Here is a 22,053-nt window from a genome sequence, read left to right as displayed (position 1 = left end):
CTGTGGAAGTGAGGTAGAGTGATCAGATTGATTAGCTTCAGAAAGGAGGTGATATTTAACCTGACCCTTGAAGGATGGATGAGCCGCTGGGGAGGAGGTAAACTTCGGTAAGGACTCTTGTCCAGAAGCAACAGAAGTAAGTGGACATAACCAATCCTGATGGTTAATTGGATGCATCAACTTGACTGGCCGTGGGGGGCCCAGATAGCAGGTTCAACATTATTTCTGGATGTGTCTGTGAGGGTGTTCCTGGACGAGCCTAACATTTGAATGATGGACAGGGTGAAGCACATGACCCTCCTCACCCTTCCAGTCCACTGAGGGTCTAAAGCAACAAGGCAGAGGAAGGTCGAATGGCTCTCCTGCTTGACCTCGTGGTCTTCTCCCACCCCTGGTCAGGTTCTTGCACCAAGCACCTGGTTCTCAGGCCTTTGGACCCAGATTGGCATCGACACCGCCAGTTTTTCTGGGTCTCCAGCTTGCAGGTGGCGCACTGTGGGACTTCTCAGCCTCCACACAACCCTGACTGATACACTGATGAACACGAGGCTGGATGCTAGGCATGGGGAAGGCAGAGACTGAGGAAGCCATGGACTCCAGGGAGTCAGGAAGTGGAGAATCTAGTTCTCAGCAGCACAGGTTGGAGCGGGATTCAGCAGCCAGGGCCTTGGCTGTCTGCTTCTGCCCAGGTAAGCCTCCAAATGGCCCTGAGATCCTTGTGGCACTTGCTTGGGACTCAGCATCCCAGCAGGCATTGGCTGACTCCAATGGGGACGTTAGGGCACATCTCCCGCAACTCGCCAGACAGCTGAAGGGTCTGGCCTTCTCTGTGTGCACAGCTGCTGGAGAGCAGGGGGTGGTGGACATGGGAATTGTACTCTGGCCATGATGGCAAGTCCTCGTTGTGCTCATGCTTGACAGGGCATCCCAAGTCCTCCTGATGAGCAGCTACGTGAGGGGAAGTGCAGGGCCTCATGGGGACTCCCGGCTCTGTGAGATGGGGGGACACGTGGCTGAGTGGGGAGGCCTTACTACCCTCAGGCTTCCCGGATCCAGCCACTTCCGCCTCTGTGTCCGAGGTAGTCAGGGGCTTGGGGCTCCCTTCCTCCTACTAGACCTGGGGTTGCTCCCGCCCCAGGTCTCATTCCTGCTCATCAACTGGAGTTTGCAGAGTCCAGTTGCCTAGAGACAATCGCCTCTGAGTTCCTCTTAAAAGAAGAATGAACAAAACTGAAAATTAATTAGTATTGGAAACAATCTAAACCTATAGTAATAAGGGATTGATAAAATACATTTTAGTATATAGAATAGAATTAGTTTGTTCAGATGACAGCACAGCCTGGCATTTCAACCCTATTAAAAAAAGATACCGTACTCCCACGCACACAGAAAAATGACTGGAAGGATGTACATTAAACAATACTTTTTTTTTTTCATTGATGAGGAGCAATGAAACCTGAGATAGAAGCTAGGAACCTATCCTTTGTCCAGTAGAACAAAGGAAGCCACTGGGTCCCCATGGAAGCAGATACTGTCATTATTGTTTGAAATCATTCCTCTTAATAAAGAGCACTCTTTTAATACCCGTCATGAAAATCAGGGGGCTTGCACAGTGTTATGTGGAACATAGACCCCGCCGGACAGAACCAAGAAGATGGCTGAGAAATGGGTTGATGGACACACCTAACTTGTCCCCAAATTGCCTTCCTGGCCCCACCCAGGGGTGGTAACCATCTGCTTGGCAGTTCCTCTTGGCCAGTGGAACGTGGGGTCACCGGTCCATCAATCCAAGGCCCGTGTCTTTGTCTTCCACAATGATTTTGCCCTTGAGATTTAGGACACTTTTACCATAATATTTATTCAGTTTTATGGCTTTAAATATAACACTAACTCCTAATAATCAATATTGATTTAACTATAATATCTTATTTATGGACACCGTGCTCTGGTTTGCATAGGGACTCCAACTCTAATGCAACAGCAATCAGCCACTCACTCCCCTGGCCCTGGGCCAGCCACGTCAGCTCCTGATGAACGGCTGGGGGGCCAGGATGGAGCTGGAGGTTTTGGACGCTCATTTCTCCTCACCCTCTCCCCAAATGGCTGCCTCCTGCCAGCCGGAAAACCACGCGGCCATCCCGGGGCTGAGGGTGGCTATTTGTTTCGTGCCATGTTTCAGCTGGCTTCACTGGAAGGCAGTTACACTCGTTCTAGGTGGCAATGTGATTAGAAATGGGACCTCGAAGGAAAGAGAAGTACCCAGAAGTAGAAAGGTTAAGTAAGCCTGGGAAAATAGGGACCTGCCCTCGCCTCATCCCGAGTGGCCCCGGGCAGGACAGGGTGGATTTCTAGAGATGTTATTATTGGTGCTATAATTAGCACTGAGGACGTGTCACCACTGAGGAGGCAGCCAAGCTGGCAGCTACCTCTTGCAGGGGGGGACATTGGCCTGGCCACCCTGATCCTGTGTGACACAGGATCATGAGGAAGGGCAGAGGAAGCCAGAACTGTTTTGCCTGAAGACTCAGAGAGACTGGTGGAGCTTGCTGAAGACGGAGAGGTTAATGCAATGGTCAACTCTTATTACCAAGGGCTGTGCCTCCCAGTGACCAGAAGACAGGCCCAACTGCCCAGAGCATTCTCTCTTGCCCTTGAAGTTTCTGGGAATCCCCATTCTATTTGGTGAGTGTGGTAGAGATTTATATTTACCCCCCAATAACAACCCTTGACCCTCAACACAACAACACACACACACACATTCACACTTCTAAAAACAGCTCTAAATTTCACAAGTGAAGTTTATGGTCTAGGTTTGCCTAATCAAGGCATCTCTTGCCCTGGGCCGTAAATAGGTTGAGGATGAATTTCAGGACTTTTGGAGGGTAAAGGGAGTCTGGCTATCTTTTATTACATTTGAATCTGAGAAGATGTGGTAGTTGGAGCTGCTGCAGCTATCTTGCCATCAGGTGGTGCATGAGAAAAAGGCCAACAGAGAAGTAACCTGAGTTTTCTCCCTATCTGCAGTCCTTTCTTAGGGAATGCCCTCCTTCCCCGTCCCCAAAATTTACAAGGGAGCATGCGACCTTCATTCCTGGTAACAAATGGCTCATTCAGGGGTGAGCACCTAATCCAGTCTGACCAATCAGATATTTCTCCTAGGAGTTTGGAACTGAGAACAGGGACTAAATCAAGATGGTACTGGGCACTAGAATGGCATGGTCATGTAGAGTTGGGGCCCAAGCTGGGGGTCCATTTACTCTTGGGACAAACTTCATTCACATGAAGTCAGAGTTATGGGTGGCCACAGAGAAGCAGGCATATAATGATGTTGACAATGATGTTATTTTGGTTATTTATTTGTATGTTACAGAGCAGTTTTAGTGGCTTAAAACAACAATTTATCTCTCATGGGTTGACTTGGACTTGGCTAGGTGATTCTCACTTGGAGTCTGTCATGCTGTTTAATCAGAGTATGTCTGGGGTCGGTGTCATCTGAGAGCTCAGCTGGGCTGGATGTCCAAGACGGTTTGTGCATTGACTAGCGATTGACACTGATTAGCAATTGATGGTGGCTGGCTATTGGCACTGGCTATTGGCACGGAGCTCTGCTGGGGCTGTTTCCAGAGTGCCTACAGGTGGCCCCTCCATGTGGCTTGAGGTTCTTACTGCACGGTGGCTGGGTTCTAAGTGGAAATGTCCTGAGAGTAAAGAGAAGGGATGCAGAATCGCCAGTCTGCTGGAGGACTAGACCTGGAAATAGCATCATGTCACTTCTGCACTATTCCTTTGGTCCAGGAGCCACAGGCCACTCTCTCCAGGGGAAAGGACAGTGCTCCAGGGAGGGAATTAGACATAAGCTAGCACAATAATAATAACCTCTAACCGTAAGTGTTTACATGCACCCATCTCCCTTCACCTTAGAACAAGGCTTTCATTATCCACATTTTACAGATGAGGACATTGACGTGTGGAGGGGATGGAAATTAAATATGACAGACGTTTCAGTGTCAAGCAGTAGAATCTTCAACTAAAAGAAGTTTAAATGATGTGTCTATTTATTACCTCATTTAAGAGAGAACGTGAAGCTGGGGGCAGATCCCCACCTGTAGCTGGTGGCTCAAAAAAAAATCTCATCAGGTTTCTTCCCAGCTTTTCACTCTGCTACCCTCAGAATGTGGGCGATGTCTCCTCTCACCCTGGCAAGATGGCTGCAGCAGGTGATCTCACAGCTGCTTACAGGTGATAGGACTGGGGGTTGACACCTGACAGTCTAGACCAATCAAGCCCCCATGTCTAAGACTGCACGAGAAGGATCAGATGCTCCTTCCGTCTCTCCCCTTAAGCTTCTGCAGACCTTTCCGCGTTATGGCGCGGTACTGGGCTAGGTCACCCACTGGCAAAGGGGGATTGGATTATCAGGACTGGTTAGACCAGTCAGGACACATCCCAGGAGCTGGACTCATTACTGTTTGATTTCTCAGCAAATTCTGTATCCTGTTAGCGAGGAGGAAGGTGTGGGCAGAGCTATTGTATAGGCAGCCAGTAGTTTCTGCCACATGTGGTTTTAAGAGGCAAAGAGGATGGATGACCTCATTCCTGTTGGAACACGGGATGGAATCCATCCACTGCCACTCTGGGTACCAGTGTGGCATTGAAACTCGAGCGGCCTCTTCCCTTTTCTAGGTCTGGTTTTCCCCATGTGCTATGAGGGGACGGGTGGGGCTGAGAGATTTCTAGCAATTGTCATGTCCTTAATGAGTTTCTTCTCCTCTTACTATGCAAATTCTGTTTTTCAAGCTTGGGATGGCCCATGGCCTCTGGTCACAGCACAGGGAGCCCAGCAAGTCATAAGTCATGACCTTGGGTGCTGATAATGGGTATAGACCAGTCATGTTCCAATGAGAACCGATGCCTCCACTCTTCACAGGATGCCAGAGGAGTCCTGGTCTCCATATGGAGATTTCAAAGCTCCCACACCCCTTGTGTTACTGACAAGGGTCCATATAAGCAGCTGGGTTGTGTTCTCGACGAAGATTTCATTTCGTACAGAGTTGGTGTAGAGAGCTGGGATTAGAGCATACTGTGGGTAAGAAAGACCCAGATTCAAAGTCTCTCTTTCCTTCTTCCCAGCTGTGTGAACTTAGGATGGTTATTCAACCACTCTGGGCCTCAGTTTCCTCATTTGCAAAATGAGAATGACTCTGTCTTTACTATGATTTAAACACATGGTTGGTGTTCATGCTATGCAATTTGACATTTTTCAGGTGGTTGTGCAATCTCCTCCCCACAGAGAATCTAAGGTCTCTGAGACCTGGACAGACCAGAGGGAGGCAACACAGTGTCTCCCACAATGGCTGGGGCAGCACGTGCTCTGCTAGTCTGGTTGGACACTGAGTGGTTCTCGCTGTGTCACACATTTTAGATGACAGAGCACAGTGGTTGGAGGTTGGGGCCAGTGAGGGGACTGGAAATATTGTCCCATGAGGCAGGACTGAGGCAGCTCAGCCTGGAGAAGATTGGGCAGTGAATCCTGTTTTTCTCTGGACCCTTGAAAGGCCACCAAGGGCAGATACAGTGGCTTCTTTGTGGGATCCCCCTAGCAGGGCAGCAGGGGCCAGGGACTCATGGAAGTTGTCCTGCAGCAGAGGAGGTACTGGAGCTCATGACTGTCCAAAGCTTGATGGGCCAGCTCTGCCCATAAGAAAGCTCTGTCCCTTCTACACAGTGACGTCATGACAGCTGAGGATGCAGCTACCCTTGGCTCTGACCCTAGCTGCTTTGTGGTTCTGGCTATGCCCACCCTGTAAACACAAAGCCCCTCATCAGCTCTGAGTTGTGTCACTTGGGGGTTTAGATTCCCAGCATCGGGGGATGGTCACACCTGTTCTCCCTGGCCCCGCTCTGGGGGCACCAAGAAGTTCATAGGGTGCCAGGCTGCCTCTGGCCACCCAGGGACTGGACCATGGGGCCAGCCCAGGGAGAGAAAATAAACTTGCTAAGGGCCCTAGACTCTCTGGATGGCGCTTCTGATACCCAGGAGCGTTCAGTAGGCAGTGACAGCTGTAGGGGGGTTTGGGGGGGAGGTAGAGGGAGAGGGAAAATACATTTTTAAAGATAACCTGGAGGCAAATATAATATTTATACTTATTTATCCTCAGAGCTCACTCACAAGGCCCCAGACATGTCTAATGAGCAGGAATTGCAAAATGGCCACGAGTCCTCCCCGTTTGCTTCGCAGAGTCTCGGAGCAGTCACATGGACCCAGATTTTTCAACTCTGTGACCGCTGCAGGCAAAACGGCTGTAAGGAACACCAGGACGAGCAGCAAGCGCCCCACTCCCAGAGGCATCCAGCCACAAAACTGCCAACCCAGGAAAATGAGGTCCTCCCTCCACCTGCCTCCTCGCAGAACACGGAGCGTCCACACGTAAACACATGTGCCCGTGCTTGGGGGGCTGACACCGTGTGCACATGCACACATGCACGGGGAGGCCCTTGGAGACCCACGTGCCCTCACGGCCTCCATCACCGAACTGCTGACATACCCCGGCCAAATCCACACACTCCCAAATAGGCGCAGCCCAGGGCACGTTGGGACAGGCTTCTCCCCGGCTCCAGCTTTGCTCTGGGTCAGGGGTCTTGCCTGCTCTGCTCCTTCTGGGCACCAGGAATCACAGACAGTATGTGAAGAGGCTGCCTAGGTATAGGACCACAGAGGATTGACGGGGACCTGCCGGACCTGCTCTGGAGTGAGAACGACATACAGTTTACTCCAAGGTTAACTCAAGCCTGCATGCAGAGATCTATAGAGAGACATGTATTTATCACACACACACACACACACACACACACACACACACACACACCTACACACCTACACACCCATGTGTAACACATATGGGAAAAGACATGGTTATAGGCAGGTATATAAAACTATCCCAGTGCTGCCCAGTCGGACCTGGTGTTAGCTTCTAGGCTTTGTTCTCAGGGGGGATGAAGCCCTAACTGATGGGACTATGTCTGAGTCCCCAGACTGAGTCAGGTTTGCTGTTATAAGCTCTTGAAGTCACTTCTGGTCTTTTTTCTTCATAGCACTTAGGAGAGCTGTCCTTCTACCTCTGTCTGTGATATTGATTTTTTAAAATAATTTTTTGTAGTTGTAGATGGATAGCATGCCTTTATTTGTTTCATTTTTATGTGGTGCTAAGGATCGAACCCAGCACCTCACACCTGCTAGGCAAGTGCTCGGCCACAGAGCTACAGCCCCAGCCCCTGATATTGATTTTTACAGTGTCTGTTACACAGGCCGGTAAGCTGCAGGAGGGTAGGGCCGTATCCCTTTACTCTATGTTGTATTTTGAATATTCAGCATACAGCAGGTGCTCAGGATACAGATAGCTGAATGTAGACCCTTTTCTTCGGTTGAGTCTCCTTTTTGGGTCCCATGGTGATCAAATTCCACACCTTGGCACCAGGAGGGTCGTGTCTTCTAAGGCTAACAGCCACGGATTCCCAGGCTTGGTTTGAAAAGTACAAACTTCAGATGCAACACCGACACCGGCTGTATTTCTGATGAGGTGATCTCCCTCTTCTGTGCTGCTGGCAGCCTGCTCAACTGTCTACTTGGGAATCTAGACTACACACAAATTCCTTCCCCATGGCTAGATTGTGACTGGCCTGTCAGGCTATGAGGGTGGGGTGGAGGATGGATTGGAGCATCATAATTAATCTAGGTTTTCATAGGACAATGTCATTTCCCAGTGTAGTCTATTGGCCTGAAAAGTATCCTTCTGGAAGGAGCTGCGTATTCTAAAAGCTGTGGTTCAAAGTCTTCATTCACTGCCCTTTTGCTGGGTCGAGTGTGACCAATTTTGCTACAAGTTAAGAGGGGAGGCTGGCAGGACCGTCTTGACCTACCAGAGCTGGTAAGTAGCAAGTTTTGACTTCCTCATTATGCTAATTTCTGTCAAAACATTGCTCTGGCTTTCGGCTGCATACCTGTCCCCTCACTTCCAAAGGCAAAGAAAGGACAGCAATTTCCTGGATGCTGTGGACATAAACACACTGGGAGTTATGCTGATTGATGACTATTTTATTTAAAAGAAGGGTTTCTGCTAGGTGCGTTGGCACATGCCTGTAATCTCAGCAGCTTGGGAGGCGGAGGAGAATTCAAAGCCAGCCTTAGCAACTTAGTGAGGCCCTAAACTACTTAGTGAGACCCTGTCTCTAAAGAAAACACAAAAAAGGGTTGGGGATGTGGCTCAGTGGTTAAGTGCTCCTGGGTTCAATCCTCAATACTCAAAACAAACAAACAATGAAAAATAACAAAATAAAATAAAACAACAACAACAAAAAACCCAAGGTTTTCTGTATAGCAGCTCCAAAACCCTCACCCTTTGGGGATAGAACCCTTCCAGCATACATAAATGGCTTATAAATCTGTGTATTTTTTGTTTCTTCATGTAATGATGAACTGCCAGGTATCACGACTGTGGATGGGAAATCCTTGGTTCAGATGCTGGGCCTCAGACCCCATGACTGGCCATCATATAGTGTCCCCTTCTCCTTTCAACTTATATGGGATGTAAAAATAAAGAAAAACAATAGGGCAAAATTAGAACTCCAAACCCTCCACCACGCTCAGGGCCCTATCCCTGGAAACCTCTGGGTTCTGTGTAGTGGAAATGGATGCTTTGGTGTGATCCAGAGCCTTTTTCAGGGTGCAGGGCTCACTCCCCAGCTTCTGCAGTGTGGGCTGCTCCCAGCTGAGTTCCTTTCTGGGAACAGTTCTTGCCTGAAGACACCTGTCCAGCTCCAGGTTATGCCTCCTCCCTGGGGTCAGTCCACACTCAAGGACTGGCTGTGCAAGGGGACAAAGGCCTGCTCCCTGTCCCCAATCCAAGCCTTCTCCAAAGTCCTATCCAAGTCCCAGAGACCTAAGGGTCCCCTGAGGCCCCTGCTAAGGCTGCCTCACGGTTCAAACTCTCCCTCTACCCAGCTCTGCTTCCTTCAGCCCCGAGAGGCGTTGAGTCCCTTATAAACTCTCTTCCCCCAAATCTCCACCCTACAGAGTTCCCTGGGGAATCTGACTCGCACCTTGGTCCTGTTCAGCACTCATTGATTATTTTGAAGGACATGTGAGATTGTATGTGTCATACCTATGGAATTTATCACGACCTTATGATAATGCGGAGTCGTCACAATTCAGGGGTCAAGTGTGTACATTTTCAGGTGTCCTTTGCCTGGGTCTTGGTGGATTTTGAACCCAACCCAAGGTCAAAGCTCTGGACAGCAGATGGGATGTGGCGAGGCTGCTGTCAGACACCCACATGAGTCTGTCTTCTGCATCTCTGCCTGTGTTCAGTGGAGTCACTTGCCTGCACTGGGGACACTCAGGCTGGGGATGGAGGACCCCTGCACCTCCTCCCTCTCCCTTCCTGTGGGAGCCTTTGGAGGAAGGCATGAGGCTCAAGAGTTCACGCAACATCATGACCACGGGGTGTGCTCTCCTGGGGCTGTGTACACCCGGATCCCTTTTGCAGTCTCCCCTGTTCTGCGTGTGGGGAGCTGACCCCCAGGCTGCATTTCCAGGCTCCTTGGTCAGTGGTATTTGGGATGGATTTGGCCAATGAGAGGCATTGGCCAGAGCCTGGATGATGGAGGAGGAGAGACTCCAGGCTCTTCGTCTTCTCTCCCTCCTTGATGGCTTCTCCTGCAGAGGCAGATCCCCTTCATGGCTCTAGCTCCCCTATGTTCTGTAGTTCCTCTGTTGAGGGCCCAGACCCATGGGCTTTTGTCTCTCTAGGCTAGAGATGGCAATGGCTTCTTGCTTCCTGTTCACCTGGTTGGATTTCATCCTAGCTCTCACCTATGTAACCAGTTCCCTGCATTAAGTTCATTCTGTTATGCATTTGAAATGTGGTTGATGTTTTCCTGGTTAGACGCTGACTCATGCTAGAATTTTCGTTGTTCCAATTGAGTTGGGGTCTAATTGTAAAAAGAGGGATCCTTGAGCCGTCCCTAGAACCACTAGTCTCATGACTGCATCATTCCTCAGAACGGCCAACTCATCGTCCCAAGTCACCCTGCCTTTCTCTCCTTCCCTTATCCCGTCACAGAAGGGCTCCTTGCCCCATGCCTGCCTTTTCTGGGGATTTGGGGCAACTTCGTGCCTGGATTGAATGGAATTTGAGCTTGGTCCATGTAGTAAGGAAGAATTTAGGTGAGCAGGGTGCTGCAAAAGATCGATTTGTTCCACAAGCTAAATGAAGACTCCCTAGGAGAACCCCAGCAGTGTGGCTGAGACGGAGGGTCAGGAGGGAAGTGGTTTTGAGAAGCATCAGGTACACAGAACCACAGAGCTCTTTCACCCCAGAACCTTCAGGGTCCTTAAGGTGATAATGTCCTCATGAACCTCCATGAGGGGACCATAGTCCATAGTTTCCTAAGCTCATTTATCCTTAGAACCCCCCTTTTGTGGAATATACCATGGGAAACATGTCCAGTAAGATTTTTTATGGCCTACACTTGGGTTTTTATTTTTTTTATCTTTATTTTTATTTTTTAAAAGAGAGAGTGAGAGAGGAGAGAGAGAGAGAGAGAGAGAGAATTTTCAATATTTATTTTTTAGTTCTCGGCAGACACAACATCTTTGTTGGTATGTGGTGCTGAGGATCGAACCCGGGACACACGCACGCCAGGCGAGCGCGCTACCGCCTGAGTCACATTCCCAGCCCTACACTTGGGTTTTTAATGGCCCATTAATGTGCTGGGTTGGAGCTAGAGAGATTTACAGAGGAAAAATGTCCTCTTTGTGGACAGGAAATGATCATCTGCTTGGGTACAGGTCTGGGTTCACTGTATTTCATGAACTGGACGCCATTTCTTCTTTGCCCACACATACCCAGCTACGGGAGTAAGTGGGGTTCCCATCCTGTAGTGAAAACTCAAGAGTAAGCCCAGAGTGACTAGTACCACCGAGCAGGGGTGGTGCAGAGACCATGCTCAGCACAGTGCTTGGAGCGTGGCAAGGCTTGGCCAGCCTTAGCTGCCATGGTTCTCAGCTGCACTGGTCAATCTCTTTATGTGTCCTCACTGAGATCCAGTAGGGTACTAAGACCTACCCCTAGATTCAATGAGTTTCAGGATCCCCTCCCATGAATTCTGAGATTTGACCAACGCCTTGGGGATCCAAGCTGTGTAGGGGGCCCCCAGAGTCTCTTGGGTGGGTTAAAGCCACCAGGGATCTTCGTCCCTGAAAAGTTTATCCAGGTCCTTCCTCCCTGCTGCCTCCACTTGGTCTGAGCCATTCTCCAGCTCTGTCTTGTAGAGGTCTCCTCCTTACCGTGTCTTCAAGTTCTTGACTCTACTGTGCTGGCGATCTCTATGATCTGAGCTGCAAACACAGCCCTGACCCATGCAGCTGTCCTCCCATCCTCCAGCAGACACAGGGAGGTGGGGAGGAGTTGCCACGGGAGCATTTGGAAATGGAACCAAAAGGCGACTCTTGCACCGGGGACCTAATGCTCAGACAGGCAAAAACAAGAGTGTTTTTGTCCTAAAGGGCTAGTGCCCATATGGTCACCTCCCAGCCAGGGAGCAGGGAGCTTCACAGAGAGCACTTCTTGCTCTATCCTCCCCCAGGGACAGGGCCCTCCTTGATGTCTGGGGAGCTGACCTTTCCAAGAGGGCTGTGGGGGGAGATGGGGCTGCAGCTGGGTCCCAACCCCCTGCCCTCTCCAGCTTGGAGCCAAGGCAGGAAGGACCACTTCCAATGGTGACTCAGCCCTTGTCTTTGGATGGCCAGCTGCATTGGCTGGGCAGGGGCTCTGCAGCTGGTCGAGTTTGCTTCCGCCACTCTGGCTCCTGGGTTTTCTCCCCCTGACCCTCAATTTTTAATTTTGGAAGTTTTTAAACTTAAAGTTAAGTCAAAAGAATAGTCCTGTTTTGATGCTTAAGCCCAGTATCTAGGTTCCGTAATTTTAAACATTTTGCCATGTTTGCTTCATTTTTCTCTGTTCTGTATGGTATCTGCAGATGAGTTGTAGACATCATGATTTTCATCCCTAAACAGGTCTCCTGCTTCTCCTTAAGAATGGGGACATTCTTCTTCATATCCACAATGCCATTAAAGCACGGGAGAAAATTAACTATAGTTCTATAACATGGTTTAATATGCAGCTCACAGTTGTATTTCCCAATTATTCTACAATGTTTCCCAATATAAAATTTGTACTAGAATCCAACCAAGGTATATGTTTTTATGTTTTGCATTTGATCTTTTAAAATCCAGAATGGCCCTTAGCTCTTGTTTTTTTTCTTCTCGCATGAATGTTGTGAAGATTCTAGGCTGGCTTTCTTTTTCACTACTTTTTAAAAAAATTGGTGCATTATAATTGTGCATAATAATGGGATTTGTCATTACATCATTGTACAGGCACACAATACAGCAATATAATTCGGCCAATATCACTCCCTAGCACTTCCCCTCCTCTACACCTCCCACTCCTTGGTCCCTTTCCTCTATTGATCTCCCTTTGATTTTTAGGAGATCTGCCCCCACTTTCTTTTCTTTTTTCCTTACTATCTTTCATATATGAGAGAAAACATATGACCCTTGACCTTCTGAGTTTGGCATATTTCACTTAACATTATAGTTTCTAGTTCCATCCATTTTCCTGTGAATGACATAGTTTCATTTTTCTTTGTGGCTGAATAAAACTCTACCCTGTATATATACACAATTCCTTTATCCATTTATCCGTTGATGGACATCTAGGTTGGTTCCATAGTTTAGCTACTGTGGATTGTGCTGCTATGAACACATGATACATATGCATGTATCACTGTGGTAAAGTAACTAATTCTTCAGGATAAATACCAAGGAGTGGTATACCTGTGTCATATGGTGGTTTCATGTCTAGGTCAGTTTTCTTGTAGAAGTTTCTGCACACTCAATTTATCTGATTGTTTCCTGTTGATGTCATTTAACTTGTTTCTCCAAACCCATTTTGTTTGTGTGTGTGTATATGTGTGTGTGTGTGTGTGTGTGTGTGTGTGTGTGTGTAAATTGGAATTTAGTCTTAGATGCTTAACTGGATTCAGATTAGACACTGTTCACAAGAACAGGTCCTAGGTGTTGTGTATTTCTATTTGCCATGCATCAGGAATGTATCCTAATTACTTTGAACTTTTTCTTGACATTCAATTTGAAAACATGAAATGAGGCTTAATGATCATCTACTACATGCCAGTTCTTTGCACAGTTTCTTATCTGTACTCAAAATTTTGAGGATGGGAAGTGGTCATACGTATTGGATAGAGGAAGAGCTGAGGCTCTGAGAGGGCAGGGGTGGGGAAAGAAAGGAATATTTCTTTTTTTTTTTCACCAGACAAAAAATTCTATTGTGAATGGAACATTTCTTAAGTAACTGCTGGGGAGCCAGCAACATGAGAGGTGCTTGCCATCCATGCTGTGATGCCCACTTTACACAGGGGGTGTTCTGGAAAGTTAAGTGACTTGCTTGAGGTCCCAAAGTCAGTCGAGAGGCCAAGCCAGCTTCATGCTCAGATCTTCTCAGTCAGTTCCTGGGTCCTTTCTGCCAACCACTCTGCTCCCTCCCTGGATCCTTTCTCCAGGGTTTTTCTCATTGCTTGATGAATTAGTCTGGTGCCCAGATTCAATCATCCTCAGGAGGCCCTGAGTGCTGACTGTGAGGGGCTGGACACTGGGATGGGCTTTTGGAGAAGAGGCTGTCAATGGCTGTCTCCCCATGACATCACCAGGGCCAAGTAGGCTGGGTGATGGGCATGTCTTGTATTTCTCTCAAGAATTCAAGCACAGGTGGGGCAGGTGTAGCATGAGCTGGAGGAGGCCTCCTAATCCTGGGGATCCAAAGGATAGGGCACAAACCTACAGTTCAGTGAAGGCATTTGGAGGAACTAAGGCCCAAAGAAGGGTGGAGGCTGTCTTCTGCTCACACAGGCAGTTGGAGGCAGAGCTGGGAGGGGAACATAGGTGAGAGTCTGGACTCCATGCCGGGAGTTCTGGGCCCAGTTTCCACTCCTTTGGCTTATTGTTATTATTATTATTATTCTAGGGATTAAACTCGGGGGCACTCGACCACTGAGCCACATCCCCAGCCCTATTTTGTATTTTATTTAGAGACAGGGTCTCACTGAGTTGCTTAGCACCTTGCTTTTGTTGAGGCTGGCTTTGAACTTGATCCTCCTATCTTAGCCTCCCAAGCCACTGGGATTATAGGCATGTGCCACCAGCTCCATTATTTTTGTTACTCTTTCTTGGAGTGAAGAAGGAGCTGGATGGGATAGCTAAGGGGAGGGGTGCGAGATGATGGAGGTGGAGGTGGGCAGAGAGAGAACGGACATGGCACAGGATGCTGTAGGGTGGGGCCCTCAAGGTAACCCAGGTGTGGGCTGCAGGGTGCTCCAAGAAGAGCCAGGGTCTGAGGCCCATACATGAGCGCTTTTCAAATCCCGCCTGTGTTACATTTGCTAATGTCCCAGTCATCAAGGCAAGTGGCATGGCCAACTCAGATGTAATGGGGAGGCTGGGGTGGAAGGAAGTCTGTCTTCATTTCTGTAGTCTACCATCATCTTCCAGGACGCCCTCATGACCCCGAAATAAATCCCAATTCTAATTCAGCCTGATTTCCACGCCATCCCCATCTGTTCCCAAACCACCTTCCCATTGTGACTCCCACAGATGTCATGTTGAAGTCACTCCAGGATCTCAACATTTTCAAAGCCCGTGTCCCCCTGACCCCATGCCTTTGTGTGCACTGTCCCCCCATCCCTCCCACCCTGTGTCTGTTAATTCTTCAAGGTGCAGCTCCAGTGGCACCTTGGGCAGCCCTCCCTACTTGACCTCCACACAATTCGGCCTCACTTCTGGGCCTCAGAGCCTCTTCCGTGCCTCCCTGTATCAGCGCTTCTTCCTGCTGACGGGGACACACGCTGTACTCATGGCTGCTACAGCAAGAGCTCTGGAGTCAGGCTGCCCGGGCTGGAATCCTAGCTCCTTCAGGTACTGTGTCACCTTGTGCATGTCCCTTCACCTCTGAACTTCAGTTTTCTCATTTCTGAGAAAAGGGGGATAATAATGGTCCCAACTTCAGAAGGTCGTTTTGTGAATCCAATGGTGCTCCCACCAAGAGCTCAGCAGGGGATCTGTGTGTGGGTTCCCCGGAGGCTGTGAGCCCTCTGTGAGCCGCCTGTGCTGGGTGGGTCTCCTCCAGCCAGACACAACATGTGGGGCATCCTGAGATCATTCAGTGACCTGACCTCATAACAATGGGTCCCTGCAGACACAGCAGATGTGGGGCTTGCCTGGTTTTCAGCATTTCCTCGGCACCCCTGGGTGTGGGGCAAGACTTGGCTGGGCCCACAGCCAGCAATAAAGTGGATGCTAATAATATCATTATATGCTGAATAATTAACTGTCATTTAAATATTCATATGTTGTTGGGGGCAAGGCCTTTTATCAGCATCTGGGGATGCATTGGCAGAGGAAGGAGATGGATGTCAGCAAGACTGACTTTGCCTGTGAAGGGCGACCCAGGGTCCGGAGAGAGCCATTGGAGTGGCCACCAGACAGTCAGCTAATATATAACTGCAATATCCCCACGTGATAAACGGCAACTTCATAAAGGCTTGATGCATATGAGCAAGGCTGAGACAATATTGGAAGCATTAATTTCATTTGACTAATGCTTATCTATATTTTATTGGGTTCCATCTTTAAAGAAGCCCCTCTTTCTTTCATGGGAAGGGAGGTGGAGCTGAGGCCTACAGATGGGCCACTGTGGCCAGGACTGGAATGTCTTACCTGTGCTGCCTGCTGAGCAGCTGGCACAGTATGGGGTATGTGCGGTGGGCTGGCCTGGGCCTTGGAGACCTGCCTGAGGGTCTCCTGGCTCCGGCCCCTTAGATAAGAACCCAGGCTCTATGTGGAGCCAGGGGAGAGCTGCAGGGGCGTCTAGGACAGGTGGGATCCCCACTTTGTTTCTCCTAAGAGTCTGCTGGACCTGTGGGGGGAAGGGAGAGAGGGAGGGGGAGGGGAGGGGAGAAAGGAAGTTGAGATCGCTGAGAGGCTGGAGGAGAATGGAGAGTTCAAGGGAGAAGCAGAAAGTCAAGAAGGAGATGATAGAACCTGAAGGGCTGGTGACAGATGGCCTGGCTACCTGGGGGAAGAGAGGCACGTTGCTGTGGTCACAAAAAGCAAGGGTTCTGGAGGAAGGCAGTCCTGGGCTTGGGTTCTAGCTGTGGTTCTAGCCAGCTGTGTGACTTTGGGCAGGAAACATACCTTTTCCAACCTTCAGCTTCACATTTGTAAAATGGGGAAAAAATCATGGTACTTTACTGATGTATACATCATCTATTTCTGTATAAATTCTAACAAATTCGCACACACTTAGTGGCTTTAAATGATGCACATTTTTCACAGCTGTGGTGCGGGCATGGCTTAGTTGGGTTTTCCTCTGAGGGTCTTTCACAGAACTGGGTGTCAGCCAGAATGTGTTCTCATCTGAAGGATCGACTGGGAGCAGTTGGCTTCCACGCTCACCCAGATGAAATGGCTACAGAATTCAAGTCCATACCGTGGTAGGACTGAAGCCTGGTCTTGGTGCTTGTCTGCTGGAGGTGAACTTCAACTCCAGGTGTCATCCATAGTAAGGAGAGTCTCTCCCTCCAGCTTGTAGGATGTAGTTCTGTAGAGTGAAGAAAAATAATGGGAATGATAGCCATTAACCTTGTGAGTGATGGGTCCTGGTCCTACTCACGGGAGGGGATAGCACAAGGGCATGAGCACCAGGAGGCTGGGTGTGTGGGACTTACCTCATCTGTCCACCAGACCTGACAATGACAGCCAGGAATTCTCAGTGGCAGACACTGTCCCTGTGCTTTTCCTGAGCTATCTCATTTAACTGCAGAACAACCCCAGGATGTGCTGCAAAGTCACCACTGCACTGATGAAGAAATGGTAGCACAAGAGGTTAAGGGACAGCTAGTGGCAGGTAGAGTTTGGACTGGAGCCAGGTACTCTGACTCCAGGGCCCAGCCCCAGCCACCACGTGATCCAGGGCCCAGGGCTGCTGTGGAGATGAACCTCATAAGATCCAAGGATAGGTTCTGGGCATAGGCCTAATAACCAGCACCCCCAAATAACTCATTGATGATTCGGTCTCCTTTGGCAGCACCTGCCTGCACCCTGTACCCATGTGAAGTCCCACACTCATCCCCAGGATCACCAAACTGGAGCCCCAGAGATTCTGAAGGCAAAATGAGGGACACGGAGGCATGACATTTGTGTGTGTTGTTCCCTCACCTGAAACACTGCTGGCCCAAACCTATTGATCTCTGAGGCCTCGACTTAAAGGTCACTTGTTCCCCGCTGCTGCTATAACAAATCACCACACTTAATGGCTTCAAACAACATGAATTTATCATCTTGCAGTCCCGAGGGCCAGAAGTCGGAGATAGATCTCCCTGCGCTAGAATCAAGGTACTGGCACGGCCTTGCTTCCTTCTAGAAGGTCAAAGGCGGGACCCTTTCCCTCATCTTGCCAGCTCCTGGGAACTGCCACATCCCTTGGCTTGTGGCTCCTCCGTCTTCAAGGCCAGCTGTGCTGCTCAAGTCTGTCTCAGATTGCACCAGGTTGACTCCAGCTCTTCCACTGCCTCCCGAGTCTGCGTTGAGAGAATCGATTCTATGTGATTATGTGGGGCCTGCCCAGGGAATCCACGATAGTTTCCCTGTCTTAAACCCAGCTTATCTATTGGTGACTTAATTCCACCTGCAACCTTAATTCCCATGTGCCACATAACACAACAGACTCTTGGCCTCCTGGACTAGGACGTGGGCATCTTCGGGAGTCACTCTGCCACCTGCCATACTTCTTCCCATGGGGGTCTGTGTTGGCTGCCATGTTCAGTGTCCCATGACATCCTTTGCAAGTCCTATCACCACTGTTGGCGCTCTTCCTGGGGTCTCAAACTCACATTAGGGGCCAGGAACCAGTGTAAAATTGAGTGTGAGATAATAAGAGTGGTAGCACTTGGAAAGGAAAAGCTTATTTTGAATTCACAAATTTAACACTCTGAGATGACCTGCAGGCTGCCCGTTTGCTCCCGGGGTTCCTGTTTGGCCGAGCACCGTGATCCAGAGCTAGGGCTGCCGAGGTTCAGCACCTTCGTGCGAGGCCGTCAGAGGCCTGTCCCTGGGCGGTCCCGGAAGGAACAGGTCTTCTTTCTCAGAGCTGCAGCAACCTGAGCTGGGGCATATGTCCAGTGCCCTCTTGGCCAGGTACCTTGTTCAGGGCACAACCTGCATACGTCCATGGCCCCGTTCCAAGGCCTCATGAAGTGTGTGACATTAAGCACAAGTGTGGAATAAATGTCTATTGAATGTGTGATTGAATGAAGCCCAGGGGCTTCTGGTTTCTTCTCTGCCCTGCTCAGGGATTGTGACCTCCTTCCCCTGAGCTCAGCTTCTCCTGACGGGGCATGTGTGCCAGTGTGTGCGCGTGCATCTATCAAAGGCACCAGCGGCCTGGAACCCACAGCCTGTGAGCCCTCGCAGGAAGACACCAATGCCTGGGACGGAAAGGCTGAGGCCAGGGCTGACCGAGCAGGGGTTCCCACCTGCCCTTGTCGCTGCCCTGCTGCTTCCTTCCCGCTCTCCCCCCTCACCTCCTTGCATTCGAGATTCCCCGGAGGTCGAGCCTGGTGTAATTACAGGGTATCTGCTGCCTCCCTATAAATCTAATAGACTTTTTGGCCTTGTCAGATTAAAACTTACCTATCAACCCGCCGCAGTCCTCTAGATCTCCCTAAATCTGTACTTGGGAGAGAATTTATGGCCAGGAATTGCATTTTGCAAAATGATTAAAGTTGCCAAACAGCCATAAAAAGTTGCAGGAGGAGATATGGTTTTTTTGAAAGTCTGCTTAATTTATAAGGGGTGGAAGGTTTATTGTCATTTAGAGTCCACAGCGAGGCGGCGGTGGAGCGTTCGGCGGCAGCTGTGCACAGCTGCTCTTGCTTTATGCCTTTTACATGTTTTTAAATTGCCCTGTTTGAGCCGGGCCTTCTGCAGCCGCAGAAATGGCCCGGTTTGCAGGAGAGAGGCTGCTCCCCGTCACCTTGCGCTGGCTCCACTTGCCCACTCCCTGCTCCACCCCCGGCTCACCTTCCAGAAGCTTCTCCGGTTGATCTTGCCCTGGACTGACCACTCCATCCCGTTCTGTGGTCCTCTGCCGGCCTCTCTGAAGCATTAACAAGCGTTCACACGAGCCAAGCTTTTAAGTTTATAGGCGATTTCACGTGTAGTATCTTCGCACTTGTCACCCCGGATTAAATGATTAAACGAGATAAAACATGGAAAGCTCTAAACACAAGGCTGCTACCTAGTGAGCTAATAAATAGAATTAGGGCTCCCATCTATTGACCACTTACGAGGTGCCAGAACCTCTGCTCCCAGCATCACATGCATTAATTCATAGAGTCCTGGCTGCCACCCTAGGAGGTGGCTGTTAATTGCACCTGTGTTTTGGGAAGCTTAAAGAACCGAAGCTCAAGGTCATGCGGTAAATGCTCCATGAATATTAGCTATTTTTATTAACATTATCAGTGTGGGAATCTTAACTTGTGTTTCTCCCAGGCTGGCACACAGTAGGCGCTCAATAGTTCCTGCAGAATGGGAGCGGGCACGCCTCTGTGAACTCTGCTTCTGGATTGCCAGCTCGATGCTCCCCACGGCCCCCAAGTGCAAGGGGCAGGCCTTCCTCGCCTCAAGCCTAACCCAGCGCTGAGCCGAGGGCTTTCCTATATATCTGGAAAATGACTGAATGAATTGAATCCTCACAATAATCCTCCAAGGATGTTTTTTCCACTTTGCAGAGGAGGACTTGGAAGCTGAGGGAGACACGATGCCAGCTCAAACCACAGTGATAACGGCAGAGCCAGGATTTTGGATCCCCGAGTCCAGCGGTTGGTTTGTTTTCCACCACAGCTCACTGTTAGGAGTAGATCCAGAAATTTTTCTTCATCATTATCATATGTCTACTAAATACCTACTACTCACCAGCTACAGATACTATCCCAAATAACTCTCCCAACAGACTTGCAAAGTGTACGCTCTCTCCCCCAGATGTGGAAACTAAAGCTCAAAGAGGTGCATGCAGTGGCCTAGCTGCCCCTCAGCCCCAGCTGTGGGATGCTCCAGAGGCAAGCAAGTAGAGCAGAGGCTGATGGGCGCTCTCAGGAGGACTGTCTCTAAACCCAGCCTGGTGAGGGCTGGCAGGGGCAGAGGAGGGCCATGGAGGGCTCCTAGAGGAAGCTGTCTAAAACTGGCCTTTGAAGGATGAGTAGAGATGTGTCAGATAATTGATAGGGAATCAGTTTCTGGGCCAGCAAGAGCAAGGCTGGTTGGGGGGCATGAGCATTGGCTGTAGGTGGTCCTGAATTCCCTCTGGCCTCGGTCTTGAACACCACCTCCCTGGGGTGCTGGAGGACCTGGTTGGCGGAGCCCAAGGTCTCCCTATCATCTCCATCAACTATATCCAGGGTGATAGGTGACGAGGGGGCTCAGATCTCACAGGGTCTTGCAGGCCATGGTCTGACTTTAGATTTTACCCTCAGTGCAATAGCTCTGGGTGTCTTGGATCAGAGGAGAATTGTGGTCTGATTTACTTTTGTGCAGGATCACTCATCCTTTGGTGTTGAGAACAGGGTTGGATCGTCCAGGGTTCTGACAGCCACAGCCTAACCCACAGAAACTTCTCCAGATATTCTGAATCTGCCACAGCACTAGGCTTTGTACCTGCAAATCTCTTGGCCAGGAATGTCTCCCCCCCCCCCACCTTTTTTTTTTTTTTTTCCTGGAATGTTCCTGCTCATTCTTTAGGACCCAGCTCCCAGGAGGCACCCCTCCTGTGGGTCCTTTGACCTCTCCTGTAGGCCAGGGCAAAGTCACTGCTGTTACCCACTTCTAGCCAGGAGATGACACAGTGGTGTCTATTTCTGGTTCCCTCTCTCCCCTGGACCCAGAGCTCCTCTCACACCAGGACTGCGGCCAGTGTGGCCATGAGAACCCAGGGCGCATCTCAGAGGGCCCAAGGTGGGTGCCCAACAAATGCTTGGGGGTGGATATGATTTCTTTGAATACCCAAGTAATTGATGGAAGTGCTAGGTTAGCAAGTACCCTTTGTTTTAATAAACAATAAGATTAGAAGTCTGATATCATGCTACTCACCATAACATTTAAATTAAATTCAACTTATGAGGCCTTTTGACATTCAGAGGTTGAGTTTCTCAGTATTTACAGAAAGCTATAGCCTATGAGAGTCAAAAAGCAATAGTTATCTCTCACGGGCTGTTCCCATGTTACCTGGAGACTCTGAATGTTTGTTAAAACAGGATGTATTTCTTAGACTACTTCTTGTAAATACTTGTGTTTGAAAGAATACCTTGGTTAGAATATTTTCAGTGTTCCTGTAAATATGCATGTTTGTTCCTTACCATTGTAAACCCGTGTATGTCAGAGGATAGGGCTGCGTAGGGCTGCCTGAGTTTTTTTCTATTGAACCTACAGATGTAGAACTGAAAATATTTTTATTAAGCTAGAAATAGACTGTAAAAACGGTCTTTCTTGTTGGAGACTCGTGCAAATAAAAATAAAAGAATTTTGAAACAATAAAATATCCTATTGTCTAGTCCCAGGACTAACCATCCAAGCAAGGCCTAACTCTGCTTAACTTCCAAGGTCGGGTGTGTTAGGTTGATTAGAGATACAGTGTTGCCTTCTTACCAACTATAAGCTTGAGGGCATGGACCCGGAACTCAGGCGTCCCTGAGGGCCCTGCCTGCTGCAGAACAGGCCTTGGCAAATGCTCACTGATGCAGAAATGGGTGCGCATATAGGCCAGGGCTCCCCCACTCAACTCCACAGCCCCTCCTCCCACTGTGAGAATGTCTGGCCTGGCCTGAGGCCTGCTGATTACACTGCCGGGAGCCATCTAGCTCATCCCCACC

General features: G+C 49.4%; 1 long non-coding RNA gene across 2 annotated transcripts; it reads left to right on the top strand.

The window, feature by feature from the left end:
• Positions 1–2,454: 2,454 nt before the first annotated feature.
• On the top strand, positions 2,455–21,620 carry LOC308656542. 2 transcript variants are annotated; one of them, XR_014023745.1, is made up of 3 exons: positions 2,455–2,682; positions 6,159–7,925; positions 19,921–21,620. It is a non-coding gene; the product is annotated as an uncharacterized lncRNA (long non-coding RNA). The 2 variants fall into 2 exon arrangements; XR_014023746.1 differs by lacking the exon at positions 19,921–21,620 and adding an exon at positions 14,846–15,269.
• The last annotated feature ends 433 nt before the right edge of the window (positions 21,621–22,053 follow it).

This window comes from Spermophilus citellus (genome assembly GCF_964194105.1).
Source record: "Spermophilus citellus genome assembly, chromosome: 9".
NCBI lineage: Eukaryota > Metazoa > Chordata > Mammalia > Rodentia > Sciuridae > Spermophilus > Spermophilus citellus.
Note: the sequence above shows the minus strand (reverse complement) of the source record. Positions and strands in the feature narration are given on the sequence as shown.